The sequence below is a fragment of the Triticum dicoccoides genome, chromosome 6B, assembly GCF_002162155.2.
Source record: "Triticum dicoccoides isolate Atlit2015 ecotype Zavitan chromosome 6B, WEW_v2.0, whole genome shotgun sequence".
In the NCBI taxonomy this organism is placed as follows: domain Eukaryota; kingdom Viridiplantae; phylum Streptophyta; class Magnoliopsida; order Poales; family Poaceae; genus Triticum; species Triticum dicoccoides.
Genome location: NC_041391.1, coordinates 277931994 through 277939370, shown reverse-complemented (window position 1 = coordinate 277939370; position 7377 = coordinate 277931994).

The following is a 7377-nucleotide window of genomic DNA, read 5'->3' as shown; positions in this document are numbered from 1 at the left end:
CCGGGAGTTGCACAATCTCATGGTCTAAGAAAAAGATACTTGACATTAGAAAAGCTTTAGCATACGAACTACACGATCTTTGTGCTAGGCTTAGGATTGGGTCTTGTCCATCACATCATTCTCCTAATGATGTGATCCCGTTATCAACGACATCCAATGTCCATAGTCAGGAAACCATGACTATCTGTTGATCACAACGAGCTAGTCAACTAGAGGCTCACTAGGGACATATTGTGGTCTATGTATTCACACGTGTATTACGATTTCCGGATAATACAGTTATAGCATGAATAAAAGACTATTATCATGAACAAAGAAATATAATAATAACACTTTTATTATTGCCTCTAGGGCATATTTCCAACAGTCTCCCACTTGCACTAGAGTCAATAATCTAGTTCACATCGCCATGTGATTGACACTGACAGGTCAAATCGCCATGTAACCAACATCCAAAGAGTTTACTAGAGTCAATAATCTAGTTCACATCACTATGTGATTAGCACTCAATGAGTTCTGGGTTTGATCATGTTGCTTGTGAGAGAGGTTATAGTCAACGGGTCTGGACCTTTCAGATCCGTGTGTGCTTTACAAATCTCTATGTCATCTCCTAGATGCAGCTACCACGCTCTATTTGGAGCTATTCCAAATAACTGTTCTACTTGGAGCTATTCTAAATTGTTGCTCCATTATACGTATCCGGTATCTCTACTCAGAGCTATCCGGATAGGTGTTAAGCTTGCATCGACGTAACCCTTTACGACGAACTCTTTTACCACCTCCATAATCGAGAAAATTCCTTAGTCCACTAGTTACTAAGGATAACTTTGACCGCTGTCCTGTGATCCATTCATGGATCACTCTTGTACCCCTTGACTGACTCATGGCAAGGCACACTTCAGGTGCGGTACACAGCATAGCATACTGAAGAGCCTACGTCTTAAGCATAGGGGACGACCTTCGTCCTTTCTCTCTATTCTGCCATGGTCGAGCTTTAAGTCTTAACTTTGTACCTTACAACTCAGGCAAGAACTTCTTCTTTGACTGATCCATCTTGAACACCTTCAAGATCATGTCAAGGTATGTGCTCATTTGAAAGTATTATTAAGCATTTTGATCTATCCTTATAGATCTTGATGCTCAATGCTCAAGTAGCTTAATCCAGGCTTTCCATTGAAAAACACTTTCAAAATAACCCTATATGCTTTCCAGAAATTCTACGTCATTTCTGATCAACAATATGTCAACAACATATACTCATCAGAAATTCTATAGTGCTCCCACTCACTTCTTTGGAAATACAAGTTTCTCATAAACTTTGTATAAACCCAAAATCTTTGATCATCTTATCAAAGTGCACATTCCAACTCCGAGATGCTTACTCCAGTCCATGGAAGGATCGCTAGAGCTAGCATACCTTTTAGCAACCTTAGGATCGACAAAACCTTTCTGATTGTATTACATACAACCTTTCCTTACGAAAACTGGTAAGGAAACTTGTCTTGACATCCATCGGCCAGATTTCACAAATGCAGCTAATGCTAACATGATTCTGACGGACTTAAGCATCGCTACGGATGAGAAAATCTCATCGTAGTCAACTCCTTGAACTTGTGAAAAACTCTTTGCCACAAGTCGAGCTTCATAGACGGTGACATTACCGTCCACGTCCGTCTTCTTCTTAAAGATCCATTTATCTCAATGGCTTGCCGATCATCGGGCAAGTCCACCAAAGTCCATGCTTTGTTCTGATACATGGATCCTATCTCGGATTTCATGGCCTCGAGCCATTTATCGGAATCCGGGCCCACCATCGCTTCTCCATAGCTCGTAGGTTCATTGTTGTCTAGCAACATGACTTCCAAGACAGGATTACTGTACACTCTGAAGTAGTACGTATCCTTGTCACCCTACAAGGTACGGCAGTGACTTGATCGAAACTTCATGATCACTATCATAAGCTTCTACTTCAATTGGTGTAGGTGCCACATGAACAACTTCCTGTGCCCTGATACACACTGGTTGAAGTGATGGTTCAATAACCACATCAAGTCTCCACCATCCTCCCACTCAACTTTTCGAGAGAAACCTTTCCTCGAGAAAGGACCCGATTCAAGAAACAATCCATATTGCTTTCGGATCTGAATTAGGAGGTATACCCAACTGTTTTGGGTGTCCTATGAAGATGCATTTTATCCGCTTTGGGTTCGAGCTTATCAACCTGAAACTTTTTCACATAAGCGTCGCAGCCCCAAACCTTTAAGAAATGACAGCATAGGTTTCTCTAAACCGGTGTCATCTCAACGGAATTACGTGGTACCCTATTAAAGTGAGTGCGGGTGTCTCTAATGCCTAACCCATGAACGATAGTGGTAATTCGATAAGAGACATCATGGCACCCACCATATCCAATAGGGTGCAACTATGATGTTCGGACACACCATCACACTATGGTGTTCCAGGCGGTATTAATTGTAAAACAATTTCCACAATGTCTTAATTGCGTGCCAAAACTCGTAACTCAGATATTCATCTCTATGATCATATCATAGACATTTTATCCTCTTGTCACAATGATCTTCTACTTCACTCTGAAATTACTTGAACCATTCAATAATTCAGACTTGTGTTTCATCAAGTAAATATTCTCAACATCTACTCGAATCATCTGTGAAGTAAGAACATAACGATATTCACTGCATGCCTCAACACTCATTGGACTGGACACATCAAAATGTGTTACTTCCAACGAGTTGCTATCTTGTTCCGTCTTACTAAAACGAGGCTTTCAGTCATCTTGCCCATGTGGTATGATGTGCATGTCTCAAGTGATTCAAAATCAAGTGAGTTCAAACGGTCCATTTGCATGGAGTTTCTTCATGCGTATACACCAATAGACATGGTTCGCATGTCTCAAACTTTTCAAAAAACGAGTGAGTCCAAAGATCCATCAACATGGAGCTTCTTCATGCGTTTTATATCGATATGACTTACGTGGCAGTGCCACAAGTAGGTGGTACTATCATTACTATCTTTTGGCATGAACATGTGTATCACTACGATCGAGATTCAATGAACCATTCATTTTAGGTGCAAGACCATTGAAGGTATTATTCAAATTAACAGAGTAACCATTATTCTCCTTAAATGAATAACCATATTGCGATAGACATAATCCAATTATATCTATGCTCAACGCAAACACCAATCTCGATGGTAGAGGGAGCGTGCGATGGTTGATCATATCAACATTAGAAACACTTCCAACACATATCGTCAGCTCACCTTTAGCTAGTCTCCATTTATTCCGTAGCTTTTATTTCGAGTTACTAACACTTGGCAACCGAACCGGTATCTAATACCCTGGTGCTACTAGGAGTACTAGTAAAGTACACATCAACACAATGTATATCCAATATACTTCTATCGACCTTGCCAGCCTTCTCATCTACCAAGTATCTAGGGTAATTCTGCTCCAGTGGCTGTTCCCTTTATTATAGAAGCACTTAGTCTCGGGTTTGGGTTCAACCTTGGGTTTCTTCACTAGAGCAGCAGCTGAATTGCCGTTTCATGAAGTATCCCTTTGTGCCCTTGCCCTTCTTGAAACTAGTGGTTTCACCAACCATCAACAACGGATGCTCCTTCTTGATTTCTACTTTCGCGGTGTCAAACATCGTGAATACCTCAAGGATCATCATATCTATCCCTGATATGTTATAGTTCATCACGAAGCTCTAGCAGCTTGGTGGCAATGACTTTGGAGAAACATCACTATCTCATCTGGAAGATCAACTCCCACTCGATTCAACTAATTGTTGCTCTCAGACAATCTGATCACAAGCTCAACGATTGAGTTTTTCTCCCTGAGTTTGTAGGCTAAGAAAATCGTCGGAGGTCTTATACCTCTTGACGTGGGCACGAGCCTGAAATCCTAATTTCAGCCCTCGAAACATCTCATATGATCCGCGATGTTTCGAAAAACATCTTTGGTGCCTTTACTTAAGCCATTTAACTGAACTATCACGTAGTTATCAAAACGTGTATGTCCGATGTTCGCAACATCCACAGACGACGTTTGGGGTTCAGCACACTGAGCAGTGCATTAAGGACATAAGCTTTCTACTGTCCGCATAATTGCTACTATCAACTTTCAACTATATTTTCTCTAGGAACATATCTAAAACAGTAGAACTAAAGCGCGAGCTACGACATAATTTGCAAAATCCTTTTGACTATGTTCAGGATAATTAAGTTCATCTTATGAACTCCCACTCAGATAGACATCCCTCTGGTCATCTAAGTGATTACATGATCCGAGTCAACTAGGTCGTGTCCGATCATCACGTGAGACGGACTAGTCATCATCGGTGAACATCTTCATGTTGATCGTATCTGCTATACGACTCATGCTCGACCTTTCGGTCTCCGTGTTCCGAGGCCATGTCTGTACATGCTAGGCTCGTCAAGTTAACCCTAAGTGTTTTCGCGTGTGTAAATCTGTCTTACACCCGTTGTATGTGAACGTAAGAATCCATCACACCCGATCATCACGTGGTGCTTAGAAGCGACGAACTGTAGCAACGGTGCACAGTTAGGGGAGAACACTTCTTGAAATTGTTGTAAGGGATCATCTTATTTACTACCGTCGTTCTAAGCAAACAAGATGCATAAACATGATAAACATCACATGCAATCAAATAGAGTAGTGACATGATATGGCCAATATCATATAGCTCCTTTGATCTTCATCTTCGGGGCTCCATGATCATCTTGTCACCGGTATGACACCATGATCTCCATCATCATGATCTCCATCATCGTGTCTTCATGAAGTTGTCACGCCAACGACTACTTCTACTTTTATGACTAACGCGTTTAGCAATAAAGTAAAGTAGTTTACATGGAGTTCTTCAATGACACGCAGGTCATACAATAAATAAAGACAACTCCTATGGCTCCTGCCGGTTGTCATACTCATCGACATGCAAGTCGTGATTCTTATTACAAGAACATGATCAATCTCATACATCACATATCATTCATCACATTCTTCTTGGCCATATCACATCACATAGCATACCCTGCAAAAACAAGTTAGACGTCATCTAATTGTTGTTTGCATGTTTTACGTGGCTGCTATGGGTTTCTAGCAAGAACGTTTCTTACCTACGCAAAACCACAACGTGATATGCCAATTGCTATTTACCCTTCATAAGGACCCTTTTCATCGAATCCGTTCCGACTAAAGTGGGAGAGACTGGCACCCGCTAGCCATCTTATGCACCAAGTGCATGTCAGTCGGTGGAACCTGTCTCACGTAAGAGTACGTGTAAGGTCGGTCCGGGCCGCTTCATCCCACAATACCGTCGAAACAAGATTGGACTAGTAACGGTAAGCATATTGAACAAAATCAACGCCCACAACTACTTTGTGTTCTACTCGTGCAAAGAATCTACGCAATAGACCTAGCTCATGATGCCACTGTTGGGGAACGTAGCAGAAATTCAAAATTTTCCTACGTGTCACCAAGATCTATCTATGGAGAAACTAGAAACAAGGGAAGGAGAGTGCATCTACATACCCTTGTAGATCGCTAAGCGGAAGCGTTCAAGAGAACGGGGTTGAAGGAGTCGTACTCGTCGTGATCCAAATCACCGGAGATCCTAGTGCCGAACGGACGGCACCTCTGCGTTCAACACACGTACAGTCCGGTGACGTCTCCCACGCCTTGATCCAGCAAGGAGAGAGGGAGAGGTTGAGGAAGACTCCATCCAGCAGCAGCACAACGACGTGGTGGTGGTGGAGGAGCGTGGCAATCCAGCAGGGCTTCACCAAGCACCATGGGAGAGGAGGAGTAGGGAGAGAGGTAGGGCTGCACCAAGAGGGAGAGAACTCATGTGTTGGGCTGCTCCAAAACCTCCAATATATATAGGGGGAGAGGGGGCTGCGCCCCCTTTAGGGTTTCCCACCCCAAGGGGTGCGGCCAAGGGGGGGAGGAGTGCCTCCCAAGTCAAGTGGAGGCCTCCCCCTTTAGGGTTTTTCCCTTCCCATGCGCATGGGCCTTGGGGGGGCTGGTGCCCCTGGCCCATTAAGGCTAGGGCGCCCCCCTACAGCCCATGCTACTGTATTGGACGTGGTGGAACAATTTCCGGACCTCCGGACCCCTTCGGAATCGTCTGGAACCTTCTGGAAGCTTCCCGGTACAATACCGAAAAAACCCAAACTTTATTCGGAACCCGAACAACAACTTTCCATATATAAATCTTTACCTCCGGACCATTCCGGAACTCCTCGTGACGTCCGGGATCTCATCTGGGACTCCGAACAACATTCGGTAACCACATACAAACTTCCTTTATAACCCTAGCGTCATCGAACCTTAAGTGTGTAGACCCTACGGGTTCGGGAGACATGCAAACATGACCGAGACGTTCTCCGGTCAATAACCAACAGCGGGATCTGGATATCCATGTTGGCTCCCACATGTTCCACGATGATCTCATCGGATGAACCACGATGTCAAGGACTCAATCGATCCCGTATACAATTCCCTTTGTCTAGCGGTATTGTACTTGCCCGAGATTCGATCGTCGGTATCCCGATACCTTGTTCAATCTCGTTACCGGCAAGTCTCTTTACTCGTTCCGCAACACATCATCCCGTGATCAACTCCTTGATCACATTGTGCACATTCTGATGATGTCCTATCGAGTGGGCCCAGAGGTACCTCTCCGTTTACACGGAGTGACAAATCCCAGTCTCGATTCGTGCCAACCCAACAGACACTTTCGGAGATACCTGTAGTGCACCTTTATAATCACCCAGTTACGTTGTGACGTTTGGTACACCCAAAGCATTCCTACGGTATCCGGGAGTTGCACAATCTCATGGTCTAAGAAAAAGATACTTGACATTAGAAAAGCTTTAGCATACGAACTACACGATCTTTGTGCTAGGCTTAGGATTGGGTCTTGTCCATCACATCATTCTCCTAATGATGTGATCCCGTTATCAACGACATCCAATGTCCATAGTCAGGAAACCATGACTATCTGTTGATCACAACGAGCTAGTCAACTAGAGGCTCACTAGGGACATATTATGGTCTATGTATTCACACGTGTATTACGATTTTCGGATAATACAGCTATAGCATGAATAAAAAACTATTATCATGAACAAAGAAATATAATAATAACACTTTTATTATTGCCTCTAGGGCATATTTCCAACAGTGTTGTGATATCTTCTCGTGGGTCTCTGATCTTGATCGTGCATGTTTACGTGTATGATTAGTGCATGATTGAATCGGGGACATGACAGCTACTCTTCAACGCCAGGGGCTAACATTGGGCGCTAATTCTACGGTAATTAAAC